This window comes from Solanum verrucosum, unplaced genomic scaffold (genome assembly GCF_900185275.1).
Source record: "Solanum verrucosum unplaced genomic scaffold, falcon-dt-bn FXZP01000268.1, whole genome shotgun sequence".
Taxonomy (NCBI): Eukaryota; Viridiplantae; Streptophyta; class Magnoliopsida; order Solanales; family Solanaceae; genus Solanum; species Solanum verrucosum.
Genome location: NW_026019957.1, coordinates 1,001,240 through 1,017,474, shown reverse-complemented (window position 1 = coordinate 1,017,474; position 16,235 = coordinate 1,001,240). Strand labels below are relative to the sequence as shown.

Sequence of the window (16,235 nt, the reverse complement as noted above, 5' to 3'; positions counted from 1 at the left end):
ATTCATATTCAAGTTGCCGAGAAGGCCATTCATATTCAAGTTGCCGAGAAGGCCATTCATATTCAAACCGCCGAGAGGGCCATCATGTTCAAAACCCCAAGAGGGCCATTCATATTCAAGTTGCCGAGAAGGCCATTCATATTCAAGTTGCCGAGAAGGCCATTCATATTCAAATTGCCGAGAAGGCCATTCATATTCAAATTGCCGAGAGGGCCATTCATATTCAAGTTGCCGAGAAGGCCATTCATATTAAAATTGCCAAGAAGGCCATTCATATTCAAACCGCCAAGAGGGCCATTTCATATTCAAACCGCCGAGAGGGCCATCATGTTCAAAACCCCAAGAGGGCCATTCATATTCAAGTTGCCGAGAAGGCCATTCATATTCAAGTTGCCGAGAAGGCCATTCATATTCAAATTGCCGAGAAGGCCATTCATATTCAAATTGCCGAGAGGGCCATTCATATTCAAGTTGCCGAGAAGGCCATTCATATTCAAGTTGCCGAGAAGGCCATTTCATATTCAAACCGCCGAGAGGGCCATCATGTTCAAAACCCCCAAGAGGGCCATTCATATTTCAACGTTGCCGAGAAGGCCATTCATATTCAAGTTGCCGAGAAGGCCATTCATATTCAAATTGCCGAGAAGGCCATTCATATTCAAATTGCCGAGAGGGCCATTCATATTCAAGTTGCCGAGAAGGCCATTCATATTAAAATTGCCAAGAAGGCCATTCATATTCAAACCGCCAAGAGGGCCCATTGCATATTCAAACCGCCGAGAGGGCCATCATGTTCAAAACCCCAAGAGGGCCATTCATATTCAAAATGCCGAAAGGGCCATTGCATATTAAATTGCCAAGAAGGCCATTCATATTTAAATTGCCGAGAGGGCCATTTATATTTAAATTGCCAAGAGGGCCATTGCATATTTAAACCGCCGAGAGGGCCATCATGTTCAAAACCCTAAGAGGGCCATTCATATTCAAAATGCCGAGAGGGCCATTGCATATTAAATTGCCAAGAAGGTCATTCATATTTAAATTGCCGAGAGGGCCATTTATATTTAAATTGCCGAGAGGGCCATTTATATTCAAACTGCCGAGAGGGCCATTTATATTCAAACTGCCGAGAGGGCCATTCATATGCAAACCGCCGAGAAGGCCATTCATATTTAAATTGCCAAATGGTCATTGCATATTCAGACCATCAAGAGAACCACCAACATATTACATCAATCTATTACTGCTTCGATATCAAAAGAAAAGTACACTGAAGATTATATTGCAAATATGAGACACAAGCTTTATTTGCTTCACGTCAAACCCGATAAAGTTGACGTCAAATGTTCAAGGAGAACAATTCAGTGTCAACACGGTAAAAGACATTATCCCTTCATTTGAATGACATTTTTATGCTAATGAGTTTTTATCTCAGTCTTTGTCGAGAGCATCCAAGAGGATGAATTCTCAAAACAAACCACAGGTGCGAACGACATCAATTAGGGTGTAGCACAACGTGGAACTTTTTCTTAGCAGCGAACTGGGACATAGTCCAAAGAGGAGTGTCAAACTCTTAGGACGCGAGCAGAGGAACAACTTTCACCACAATCAAATCACACCCCTATCAGAAGGCATGTGGGTTTTTCTTAGATTGGTCAGTTCCTATTTTGCATCCGGAAAATTTCGAGTTCACCGGAAGCAATTTTCTAATCTGAGTGACAATTTACCAAGAGCTTTGGAAATTATGTCCGTGTAAGTTCTTAATTATGGATGTGAAGCGCGCCACACTCATGACTAAGAGGTTGCAAGCCTCTTTTTCACACTCAATTTATTTTGTCGCTTCTCCGAAACCAAAGGTTATCTTGCATAAAAGATTTCCTTTTCAACCAATTGAGTCGAACTACAAACAGCCTGATTCCTAAGGTCTAAGGATATGTAGGTGGGATCAATGTCGAAAACTCGGCTGTATTCCGACATCCTCTCTCAAATCTTATTCTCAAGCATTCCGGTCTCTTCATAATTCGATATCGGGATAACTTTTGAATTTTTTCATAATCGTGCATCAAATTAAGCGTATCGAACTACAAGTGGCTTGAATTCTCATTTAGCTTGAGATATGTTGGAAACCTGATACCGAGGTTCGGCAATGATTCCTGAAGTCCATACCAAAATCCTTTTCCTGAAGATGAAGATGTGGTCGGTCAAAATTGGATTCGTCAATTTCATTTGCCTCGAATTTCTTACATCGATCCGAGTCAAACGAGGGACAGTTGTTGACACCCAATTTTGGACCTCCACATTATAGATTAATCATCGAGTTTCTTCAATTTCAAACGATTTAAAATAATTAGTTTCATAAATTTTTAGAAAAAAAGAAATATATATATATATATTGCAAGTTTCTAAATAGTCTATCACTTTTTATAATTTCTAATAATATATATGTTTTATATAATTATGTATGAAGTAAGTATATCCTATACATATTCGAAGATCATCTCAGAAGATTTTATATTTTTTAGTGTATTTTAAAGTGATGGCTATAATTTTGAATTAATTAGCTTTTATGAGATTCGAAATATTTTTCGAGTTATTTTTTATGTAAGTTTTGTCAATTTTATAAATTTTTTAAAAAAAATAATTAAAATGTTTTTATAGTTATGTATATAATTAGTATATTTTTATTTGAAAATCGTCTCAAAAGTTTTAATTTTGCTTTAAATTTCGCCAATTAGTTTAATTAATTAATAGTTAATATTTTTTTTAAAATTAGTTATTTAATTTTGTTAAGATTAAGAAACTCGTTAATTAATTATATTAATTCGTCTCATTTAGGTTTTAGCCTTTTGCAAATTAAAATCAATTTGGCTATATTTCTTTTTATGATTTTAGTCATTTTTATTTTACCTCCTTTAAAACCTTTAAGAAATCAAATTTGGGCCTCTTTCCATTACCCTTCAACCGGCCCAATTCCACTAGCAGCCCACCTTTCCAAATTTCCAAATTTCAACCAAAAAAAAAAAGAAAAAAGAAACCATTACGTACAATAACAATACCACACGCATAACAGTAGCAAAACGACTCCCTGTACACATCTTGTTCTTCTTTAGAAGCTAAGAACAGAGTGCCCATCCCTCTGTAAAAAATCCAACAAATCCGAAAATCTCGTCGCCCGTCTGCAAACCCATAACCCTAGCAACCTAATCCATCACCCTCGCGTCTCTTTTTCCCCCCTTTTCACGGAAATCGCAGGCCTACACAACAGCCTTCACTGTTGCTTCGCAAGAGCAGTAGAAATTCAAATCTCTGTTTGAATTTTCCAGCGGATCTTTCCCTATAAATAACCCTCTTACTCTCAGTGATTAGGGGACGGTTTTTGAGAGCTTAGTTCTGAAACAATAGTCGTCTTACACAAAAAGAAAATTCAAACGATTCCCTAGATCCTAGGTTTCGAGAAAACTTCTGTTCGTAGCTGGTTCTAAATTTATTGATTTGCTGTTAGTATTAAAATTTCGCGGTGGAAGAGTCTCTGTTCGCAGCTCGTCTTGTCTCAGTTCACTGCCCGAAAAGAGGTAAATTCTTTCTTAGCTTTGCTAATTCGTCGTTCTTCTATGTGTTTTGTTTATGTGTTCTTAGTTTTGTTTTATGTCTCTATAGGTTAGAATTTGGTTTACGAGTATTATCTAGAACAATGTTCCTCTATTTCTTTTGTTAGTATAGTCACAAATCTACTTAGCTTATTAGATTATGTTCCGGTTACTCGTTTGAATCATCCATAAAGATTATTGTTTATCTTGGGTTTACCCCTCGTATTTGTTCGATGATAGGCGTCTGAATTCGTGTTTATGCATCTAAGAAATGTCAAGTGCATTGGTGCGATTTCTCTGTATAAAGCTACTGTTTATAGAGTTGTTTTTTTTTTTTAGTATTTCTTCTTTGACATGATGGTGTCCATGTTTGCGCTTCTTCATAGTCGACATTGGTTCAAGTTCTAAGTTGCTGGTAACTTGTCTAGGCATAGTTTCGAGTCTATTTCAGTGGGTGTTGCTTCGAAATGAGTTCTAAATCTGTGAATCTTCTTAGTTTTAATTCGAAAGTGTGCATGTATTCAACTTAAGAGTTAATCTTGTTCCTGGTTTCTGCATATACTCTTGTGGTTTGTTATTTTCTTAAGCTTGTAGGCTGTCCAAAGTTTTCCTTTCATATCCATTTGAATTTCAACTACTCGTTATGCCATCTTAGATTGATTTTATGCTTAGTATGGTTTTGGGATTAATGGTTTAGTGCTTCTAACATATGTGTGATAGCATATTGGTCTCTTATGTGATCACTTTAAGTATTTTGAGTAAAGTTAAAGCAAAAAATCTGATTTACTATTCAAGTATAGCTTTCTCTGTTTGTAGCCAATTATTTTGTTAATATTCTTATGCCTCCAACTTCCGTCTTAATATAATGTATTGGCTTGGTTGTTGAATATAGTAGGCTACAATTTCCACTCTATTGAAATAATTTAGACTTAGAACTTGTTGATATGAAAAAGCTCTCCAATTTAAATGTAGGGTGAACTCGAATTATTCTTTTGGTTGAGATTTCTGCCCTTTTGGGAAGATTGTTGTTTCGTATTTGACAAAAGTATCATTTCCTCTATTTAACTAGTTTCCTCGCTGCTCCCCCACACTTTATTTGTCGTGATTAATGTGCATAAAATAGTGGCTTTGTGCTATTGCTTTTTTTTTTCTAAACTGTTCTATATGGCAATGATCTTTCATCCTCCCTTTTCCTTTAACCCGTGCTATTAAGTGAATACCGTATCTATGTTAATCAATTTCGTTCAGTTCAATTAAAATGTGACTAAGTTGAATTCAAAAGTTTGTAAACCTCATTTCTTTATATGTTGTGGAAGCTTTCGACTTATAATTTGAGCATGAAATGACTCGGTTTGATTTTAGCTTTCTTTCATAATCTGGACTATAGTTTCCTTTAGATACTTATTTCGTTGAAACTTTTGGTTTGACAACAGCAGCCTTCTAATTCTGTCCCATTGTTCTGGATGAATTTTATCTCATTAAATTGTGTCGATACATTGTTTTAACTATACTCTTCTTTGGAAATTTTTTCACCAATCTTCTTTAGTTTTTTTTTTTTCCCATTATATGCAACTGTTATCTCTATTTGTATATCATAACATGATACCTTAGAGTTCTCCATTAGTCTTTTCTTTAGTTTAAATGAAGATAAGTTTTGTGTCCATTTCAAATCAAGAGTTCTCATTTACTTGTTTGTTAATATGTTGGGAATTATGGATGTCTATCTTGTCTAATAGCAAAGCATATTGTTATTTAGACATAATTACTTGTATAAGATGTCTACTTATTCTTTTCTTTTCTCTCTTTTACACATGCTCACTCTCTCGTTGGAGTCCAAGTTGGACTCAAATCCATCTCCTTCTCATTTCGAACCGGGCCACGGAGGCCCAAAAGTTATTTACCGAGTCAATCAATCTTGAAAAATCGAAGGACAAGTCTTTGGAGTTGACGTACAGGTCTCGGAAAGTGAATAAATGGGCTATATACATCCGATATACACTAATATACAGCCTGTGTATACAAAAACGGGATTGGTTTAAAGGCCAAAATTTTCAACGAATTTGGCCCAAAAGGGCCCAAATTCAATTTCTCCCTTACTCTTTAATTATTTAATTGTGATTATTTATCGTTTGTTGTTTAACTCTAACTTTATATTTTTTTAATTAACTTAATTAGATTCCCCAAAAGACGAGTTACTTTCTTTGTGTTGATTTGCTTTGAATTTTTTTTTTTTTGTGTTAAGGTCATTTATTTTATTAATTAAATATTGGTCGAATTTTGTATTTTAATTAAGTTAAATCTTTGTTCTTAAAAAATATATGTTTTAAAGCCGCTTCACTCGATCACATTTTTATTTTAAAGTGATTTTAAGTTAAAAGTATTTTTCTCAAATGAACTAAAAAATGTTCTCTTTCTAATTAGTCATTTTCCTCGAAAAGGTTAGTCGAAACTTTAATTCTTCAATTAATTAAAATGGTTTCATGCTTAAATTAATCAATTTGGATCAAATTATTATTTTAGAAAATGAGTCAAGTAAGTCCTAATTAATCTAGTTTTTTTAATAAAATTCTATTCACTTGCGTCTCAAGTAAAATATTTCATTTTGGATCCCTTTTCTCTAAAAATAAAATAAAATAAAATGTGTCATTTATTTAACTTTGTTTTAAGTTAACCAAAATTGTAAGTTATTCTTCTTATGTTAAATCGTTATTTTCCTAAAAAATAGTCAAATATATTTAGTCAAGTCGCAGGTCAACCGCATGTTAGCGGGCACTTCGAATGCTTAAACCCTTCTCGAAGTGTAAATTGAACCCCGAACCCCCTTTGGTATTTTCAAATGATTTTTTCTGTTTAAATCTTTGAAAATTATAAGTTTTCTTAATTTCAAAAAAAAAATTAAGTGGCGACTCTTTCTAAGTATTTTTCTCAAATTGTTTTATACTTAGAACATTTCAAAAAGTGATTTTTCTAAAATACAGTCAAATTACGACATAACACACGGTCCGTGGTCTGTGTCCGTGGATCAAGACCTCCTTTACCTAGCCTCTGACATGAACTACGGTTGACCAGCACGGTCCGTAGGTCTGACCGTAGATCGAAGGATAGCAGCCAGTTAGCTGAAAATTCTGATGGGTCAACTTCAGATGGTCATAACTTTTAGCACAAAATGAATTATGTGTCCCATGACCTATGGTTAGATAGATAATTTAATTACCTTTCCAACGCCACCGAGTTTGCTAAATTACGACCTCCGAGTAAAAAGTTATGCCCATTTTAGTGAAGACCTGTCGGGCAGACTCGAACTACGGACCCAATCTACGGACCGTAGATTGACCTACGGCCCGTAGGTCCAAACCGTCGGTCACTCCGACAACAGTTAATTCAGGGGTCCTTTGGTCTTTTCCTATTTCGTTTAACCCCTAAGATACGTCGTTTAGACCCTAAATCATGAGGTTTTAATTAGTTTAAGCCTAGAAACATAACTAGCACTTACCTAAGTCAAATTATTAATCAAACTTAGAAGAATTAGAACGCTAAAAAGAGAAAAGAGGTCAAGAACCCTAGTTCAAGAACGCAGCAAGGTTCCATCAGTTCCAGCCCCGAAATCGAAAGATTTCTCCGTGGAATTCGTCACCAGGTATGTGGGATTTCACTAGTGGGTTCCTTTCGCCCATTAGGTCCCTAGAATTCAGTCAGATTCTTGATTCCATGATTATGAACAGACCTAGGGTTTCTAGAATTATAGCAGATCATCATGAATTAGTTATTTAAATGTTCCAAATCAGATTATCATGTTATTGCTCAGTTTATCGCATGAATTTCAGAACCCTAGCTATGTATTTCTTTAGTTCTTGAATTACACATGCTAGGTCAGATATTTCAGTATTCAGTTTTACATGCCTCAGTTTATGAATGCACCATTATCAGATTAATTGTTGCATTCTCAGTTTGCATGTTCAGTTTCGAGCTATCCAGTATTTACAGAAATTCAGTCATAACCAGTTAACTACTTAATTCATTGGGAGTAGCATAATACCGAGTTGGACTAGGGTTTCAGCGTACCCATATAGTCCCAGAACTACGAGCCACGTAGGTGTAAGTCCCCTCTGTGGGCAACATCAGTTTAGTGATCACGCCAGCATGCCTCTATACCTCTGGCTGGGTATATTGGGTCCTCTCGATGGGGCGTATACATCGGACTCCACATTTAGCTCATGTGGTTTTATGTCGGTTATTAGTAGCTCCCACAGTTCAGTCAGACTCTATTGCATTGACCACATTTACAGTTCATTCAGTATTCAGTCAGTATGTTATAAATTGGTCATTGCATTCAGTTAGCTCAGTATTCAGTATCTATATCATGTTCAGATTATTTCATTGCTTTATTGCTTTGTTCAGTTATATGTTCTTTCAGCTTTACTCTATTCTGCATGCTCAGTACCTTTCAAGTACTGACGCATACGTGCGCTACATCTTCTCGTGATGTAGGTTCAGGTTCTCAGCATCCAGATCACGCTTAGATCGATTCCCGATCTTCAGTTCAGCAGAATCAGTTGGTGAGTCCTCATTCTTCGGGGACAATAGTCATGAGTTTCTTTCAGTATTTTAGTCCTTTAGTTTCAGTTTTGCTAGACTTAGCTGGGGCTTGTCCCAGCATTTCTAGTCAGTTTAGAGGCTTAGTTCAGACATAGTTAGATTCAGCTTAGTGTTTTGAGTTTGATATTTCTTTTGTATTAAACTCTCAGATTTCATATATTCAGTTACAGTATATGGGTATTCCCCATCTTTTCAGATTTATTTATGATTTAGCTTCTGCATCAGTTTATTATCTTTAGTATGCTCATGATCATGCCAACAGGGTTAGCTTGGGATCACTTGTGGTCCTAGGTCCCGTGTCCGCGTCTCGGGGGTAGCTCAGGGCGTGACAGTAAGAATTGACCAATTTTAGATGTCTCACCGAAATTTTTTTCGAACAGTGAACCTAATTAATTGAACGACTTCGCGATCTTTGCGATGAATTTCTATCCCGCAATGTTATTTTCTATTTTTATCTTGGAAATTTATCATGAAAAAATAAATTATTTTTCACATTAGCTATAGCAAAAAGAGTATCTGTGATAAGAAAGAAATGAAGGAAGAAGAAAGGTAGGGTAACGTGAAGGAGAAGGGTGAGGGTGGGAAAAATTGCTTTTTATTTTACTCTAACGCGCCTTTTTTATTTTTTATTTAATCTTATTTTCATGTCAGCTTTGAGGGTGATATTAAATTCACTTTTGAGTAGTATAAGTGTGTAATAGGTCGCCTCAAAAGTTTAAGCGTGTAACTGACTTTTCGGTACAACTTCAGGAATTAATTTATGTCTCTTTCTTAGTAAATTAAGAAAATATGACTGAAGTTCAGACAATTCTGCTATTATGTATAAATTTTTGTTATATCTGCACTTCAAATAATTTGGATATAAAATATATTTGAAGTTTCATATGGCTGAACTTCAGACATTTTCGACAAAAGTGGTTGAACTTTTTAGCCCTTGTACTTGGGGGGAAAATACGTAGCTTTAAGCATAAATAATTGAATGAACACCCTATCTCTACATTTATATTTTGTCAATATTAACTTCAGACATCGTATATCTAAAGATTCAAACAAAAAAAAATATGTAAACTTAAATAGTGAGACCAAAATCAAATATTTATGTAACACTTACTTGTATTTAGTCACAAAGCAATGGAGAAAGACAGCCATTTGCACCTTAGTAATGAGTTAAAAATGGGAATTTTCTTGGTAAAGAGATTAATTAAAACTTGGTAAAAAAAAAAAAACTTGACAAAATGAGTTTAAAATGGGAATTTTCTGAATTATTTGAGAATATGAAATATTATGATGCGAAAATAACCTTTGAAATTGATTTCTTTGAGTGTTTTCCTGAAAAGTGCAGGAGCAATATTTGCCAGTCTGACTGTTTCATTGATAAACTGCATTTTCAAGTATATATTCAAATAAAATATAAATAAAAAAGTATATACAGTAATTTAGATTAAATATACCTGAAATGTGAACTTCATTGATTTATATTCTTGCCATGTAAGTCCATAAGATGCATTTTCCCTTCTTTTAATTATTGCCTCATGTTCCTCCTGAAAGTATTTAGATTGTGGTATTTGGAGTAATTAATCACAACATAAAATTTTGTATAAGTTATAATACAATATTTGTTTGGTCGCATAAGAAAAAAAAAATGTTTCATAGGCAGATAAATATTTTCTTTGTCCCACTTTATGTGACATGAATCTGACTAAGAGCGTCAACTTATTTAAATTTTTGTTTAAATTCACGCGTAGAATCTTTAAAAAAAAACACACATATATGTTGTTCAATTGATCAAGAAGATGAGTTTCACTTACTTTTAATTCTTTCAAAGCTTGAGGATGTTCATGAAGAAATTTAATAGCCCAAGAGGTTGTCTCAAAGCTAACAAAGAGCAACACAAACATCAAATCCAAAGCTATTCCCTCAGTGAGAATTGTGTCTTTACTTTGAAGTTCTTCTAATACATAATCAAAGAAGTCACTTTGTTCCTTTCTTGGTTGTGATTTCCTTTCCTCTAGCATTCTTTGAGCATCTTCAATATCTTCTTTCTTCCCTAATGAACATCTTCAACAGTTAATTCAATCATGACTTGTATAAATTTTAGTCTAACGTCGTTATAATAATATTGGTTGTTCCATATTTTTGGATGTCATAACGAAATATTTCTATAGAGAACAAGAGTATAACATAATATAAAGAAAATTTGATTATTATAGAGAAATGATATTCTACAGAATGGTTACTATAAAGACATCTGACTGTATAGGATTTAATTTAGGGAGAATAACATTTTTAATCCGTTGGTTATTAATAGATTCTGATTTTAATACTAATGGCATATGCATTAATTAAAATGCATGGTTTTTGTCCCTTTATGTAGGAAATATGCTATAGCTAGAGAAGTATATTATCGTCGAATATGGAGCAGCATTACAAGTATAACATAACACATTGGTGACATAACACTGAAATGGTTAATGATTATAAAAAATGTGAATATTCATAAGTGAAGGAATCAAAAGTGTACGTTTCAAGCAATTCAAAGTTAAATGTGCTTAATTAGATATTATAAGGACTAAATTAGAAGGTGTCTATAATTGAAGGATCGAACATGCTATTAACCCTTTTAACTTATATAAGACTCTTAATAGTGTAAAGAGTCAGTTATACAACTAGTGGAGTTTAACATGTGATAAATAGTAGATTAATTATTATTTTCGACTGGTTACCAACTAATTACTCTATTTGGTAATTTTCAAACTTTGATGATTATTTTGTCGTATCTAAATCATGAGATATCAAAGTTTGATGCTTATATATATTTTTTCTAATAGGAGATAGAGGAAAATAGATATACGGTTTCAAGAGTCAAAAATACATATAGACTATCAGTACTTTTCATTAATTTCATATGTCAACTGTCCGTTGTTTCCTTTATCTATTTAAACTATTACTCCTTTTATATTAAAACACGCATTGGTGCTAAGTTAGTTAAATATTTAAAATCAATCAACAACAGATGCGTGAAGGTCAACTCAACATCAAGGTGTATTTTGATACAAAAAGAAGTAATAGTTTAGGTACCTAGGAAATGGAAATACGAAACTCACAAAAATACAATAGTTTAGATGTGTTGTTTACCATTAACTCTACTATTAATCAAGATTTTCCTTGGAAGAAGTCTTCCATTAATTTATTTAATGTAACGAAATACATAGAAGTTGAGTGACCATCTGTGAAATTACCCTGGAAATTTGACTACTTACCTTGGCTGTTGCTTCCTTCATCTCAACACTCTTTTGTTTTGACCATCTCTTCAAGTTATTATTTGTAGTTTTTTCAACCTCAGGCAGCATTTTTCTCAAACTTTCAGGGCCAAAAAGATTTAGCACCATGTTTTTCAAGTACTTGTACATAAAACCATGTAATGATCCAACATTTTGCCTTCCCATAATCTCTGCAAAAGTATGTGGATACCAACTTTGAAACAATTTTCCCTCTTGTTGGAAGATGAAGTAATTAAAATCAGGATCTGTGGATACTATGATTGGATGTCCCACCAAACTAGCTAGTTCGAAATATCGGCCCGTACCTGATTCAGAATTTAGATATAGTGAGTTTTAAGCCGAGAGATCAATGGGACGTGAACAGTGTTGTAAGTTAGAATTTTCATTAAGGGAATTCAAAATATGAAGAAGTAAACATATGAAAGTCGAAAAGGTTCAACATCTACTATATACACACACAAAAAAAATTAACCATGTATAAATAATGTAATTTTCCACCGAAGAGAGTTCGGATGAACCCACTAAATCCTTACTTAGCTCCGCCCCTGAATGTGAAACGTATATAAAGTTTGATCATTATATTAATTAAAATATTATGTAGATGATTATTATTATTAAGACTTCTAACAATAATAATAATATTCTCTTTATTTTAATTTATTTGTTCTATTTTTCCTTTTAGCCCATTTAAAAAAGAATGTTTTTTTTTCTTTTTCGACAACTCTTTAACTTCAACTTTCTACATGACATGTCTAAAATCACAAGATTAAAGGACATTTTGATATATTTAACGTATCTTTAATTTAAGATCATAAGATTCAAAAGTCGTTTTTTACTTCTTTTTTTTTTTTTTTAACTTTGAGCTAAGTTAAAACATGACAAACAAATTAAAACGGAGGGAATAAAAACTTTAAATAAGTTAATTACCTTTGCATCCTCTCCTTCACAAAAGGAGAAATATCCAATGATGTATTTGGTGCAAAGAATGGAATAGTCTCACCAAGTAATGGCCAACCCATTGAACCTGGTGGGAGTTTTCCATTGCTTTTAGGGTTCCTCCAGTAATGTATAATAACTATAACAACTAAAGATCCAATAATATAGATACCAAGTGACAACATTTTATTGATAATATATATTGTGTATGTAGTAGATTAAAGAGAAGGAAATGGTTTATAATTTTAGGAAATTATGGGAGACTATAAATAGGCAGTTGAATAATGTAGTCCATATATATCTGAAATAGTTTAATTCTATCCTCCTTTAAGTTTTTGGTCTATTCGTGTTATAACAAATTATTTTATTTATTTCAGAGTCGCAATTTAGAATTGATTGATGGTATTTTAAGTCACCTTGTTGAATATCTAATCAAAAGGATGTTGATTCTTTATTTTTGTTCTGTGAAAATAAAGATTGAGTAAAAAAATTTGTTGGTCGAAGGAAGGGTATGAGACAGTCAGAGACGGAGCTAGGTGGGGTTTCGTGGATTCAGATGAACTCAGTAGCTTTTATGTAGATCTTGTATTTGTACTAGAAAAAAAAATAAAAAAAAAATAAAAAAAAAATAAAAATAAAAAAAAATATATATATATTAACTTTTGTACTCCAAACAAAATTGAATGGCGGTTTAGTGGTAAGGAAGAGACCATAGAAATATTTTTCACGCTAGAGTTGTGGGTTTGAGCCCCCCTCTCTCTTTTTTTTAAAAGGAAATTTAAAACATCCGAACTCTTAAATGCGATATGTTTTTAGAGATTGAGATAAATTTACCATGAGATAAGATGTTATCGCCATATATATATAATATACTAGTAACGTAGCCCGGGCCCAACAAAAAAAAAATCATACTGGGAAGGTTATTTATGCTCATAAGTAAAGCGGAGCAGTTTAGTGATTGAGTTGAGTATGCATCTTGGTTGATCTACAAGAGGTATTTTGTTTGGGAACAACCATTTTGGAAAAGTATTGTTTTAGAATGACTTATTAGACTCACAAATTTAGCAATGATGTGTCAAGACTCAAGACTTTGCCTAGACCCATTCAAGAAGTCGGGCTCTGGAATTAACATGAGTAAGAATGTTGTAGACAAACTGGGTTGAAGTCTTGGCCTGTGCTTAAATGATATTCCCTCCACTCCTTTTAAGGTGTCATGTTGACTTTTTTTTGAGAGTCAATTTGACTAATTTTCAAAGCTAAATTAGATTATATTTATTCGATTATAGATATTCAAAAACTATACAGAAAATACTATAATTGTAACATCTCGCAAATTGAAATAACTAGGAAGAAGCTAATTATTGAAAATAGTCATTTTTGGAAAGAATGAAAATCTGGAAATTTTGTTAAGTTAGAATAAGTTGAGTTTTGGCCAATTTCAAACAGCCATAACTTCTATCTCAGGATGAGTTATAGGTACTTCCAGATATGGTAGGAAAGCTCTTGGAATGATCTTTCCAACGCCGTTGAGTTTGTGCGATTCCGAGTTTGTATAAGTGAGTTATGCCCTTTGGAAGTTGGGTTGTTGGAACAAGGAAAGTCCAATCCGGATTTTGAAAGGGTAGTTTGGTCTTTTCCTTGCCCAATTATTTATTTCGTTTGTGGTAATTAAGTTAGGGTCTAATCAGAATTAGATCAGTTTACGCTTTTACCAAAATACGCTAGGGCTTGGAGAAAAGAGAAAAGAAGAGGAGAAAGGAGAAAGAGAAGCAAGATTCGTCAAGATCGTCGAGTTTAGCTTGTGGATTTCGTCGGGGTGATCCCTACAAGGTATGTGAGATCACATAGTAGTGGGTTAGTTCACCCACGCGCCAATCATGATTCAATTTCAGCGACGTTATTAGATTTGAAAGTAAATCCTTGAGTTCTTGATGAAATTCTTTGAATTCTTGTGGGTTGTGTTGATTGGAGTTTTCTTGAGATTGATTCATGTTATTAGTTGTGTTTTTCAAGTAGAATCTGATCTATATTGAGGGTATTGATGATTCTAAGTCTTTGGGGGAAAGAACCAATCAAGTTTAGAGTTGAAAAACGAAGGAGGAAATTCGTAAAAATCTGGGTAAAGGGGTTGGGGCGTCGCGCCTCTCAGCGCTCCCCAAAACAGTCTCTGAAGTTTGGGTCTTGGGGTGCCACGACAGCCAGAGCGCCCCACCCAGCTCTCTGAAGTTTCAAGGCTGGCGCCCTGCGCCTCTCAGAGCGCCAGGGACGCCAGTTCTTCCCATTCGTCCCCCATCTTTTTCGTACTAGTTCCTTAGCAATGTACCTATGTTTTCTAGTTGATTCCAACACTCTTAGGTACATCTAAACGTCATGAAATCATCCATAAACATGAGATCATGAACCTTGGATCCATAATCCAATTCAAGGAAAGTTAAGATCAAAGTCAAGAGAAGTTCTTAGAGTTTTCCAAACGTCTTTTCCAAATTTTTTAACTTTGTTTTAAGACTTAAAGTTCAAGTTGAGTAAAGAGTAAAGTTTGAAGTTCATTTCTTCAAAGGTATATGGGGACTATGTATTCCCAAAGGGTTTTAAATGTTTTTCACATTTAAACAAGAATGGAAACCTCGATTTCCAAAGAGCCTTCGGGCTAGTTTTAAGAAAAGAGTAATCCCTTTCTAAATGAAGCAAAAGAGAAAACTTTGATTTCCAAGATAGCCTTTGAGCTAAATTTTTTAGCACTAATCTCAAATCACAGAAAGAAGTATGTTTTTAAACATAAGAGCTAATATTATATTTTTTGGGAATAGTATTGAGCACCAATATGGAGGAGAGTTCAGACAACTCACAGCCCCCATAAACCATGTAGCCATCATGGATAGAAAAGGGTCATACTTTTTAGATGATTCCTTTAGTGCTTTTTAGCATAGACTAGTGGATCTACTTCGTAGTTCAAGTTCTATACCCTTGGCAAGGTATAGGACGCCCCTGGTAGCGTGAGGTAAAATGTTGTATCATCACAATAGCTCTTACGTGATGGTTGTCGGTTAGAGAAACTCCCACATAAGTAATTGTATTCTTATATACATAGTTTATTTGTATTTTTACATACATCTTAGAGTTATATGTATCTTTGCATACACACAGAGTTGATGTCATGCTTTAAACAATTTTTCTTTATATTGCACTTGTTTTAAACTGCTTTATATTGAAATGAGTTCAGTTTTGTTGAGTTGAGTTAAGCCAGGTAAGTTATTCAGATTATTTTCAAGCCTATGTTGTGTTTAGCATTCCAACTCGCATACTCTTACATTCAATGTATTGATGTCAGTTGGCCTGCATTTTATTATGATGCAGACACAGGTAACTAGGATGGACATCCAGCGCATCGTTGATCCAGTGAGCACTCTAGAGTCAGTTGGTGAGCCTTCTTGCATTTCGGAGGACTCATCTTTATTGTTTTCAATTATTTTATTAGTTCATTAGGATGTCGTGGGGTTTGTCCCAACATCCATCTCAGTTGTTTTAGAGGCTTCATAGACAGTCAGATGTTAGTTCTTTAGTCTTTTCATTGTCATTATCTTATGTTAAGACTTGAGTTTTCTTTAATGGCCAAGTTGAATGTTCCATTATAACATTTCAGTTTATTACATAGACTTGTCTTTGTTGAATTAAGTCTTCCGCTGAGTAAGTAAGTCAAGCTAATGGTTCGCTTGGGGCCAGCAATGTTTCTCGAGTGCCAGCCACGTCCGGGGTGTAGGCTCGAGGCATGATAAACTTAGTATCAGAGCACAGAGTTCAAGAGTCCTAGGGAGTCTATGAAGTCGTGTATGTAGAG

At 34.1% G+C, this 16,235-nt stretch overlaps 1 pseudogene; it reads right to left on the bottom strand.

Moving 5' to 3' along the window:
• Positions 1–9,445: 9,445 nt before the first annotated feature.
• LOC125814736 (cytochrome P450 87A3-like) lies at positions 9,446–12,585 on the bottom strand (annotated as a pseudogene).
• Positions 12,586–16,235: the final 3,650 nt, after the last annotated feature.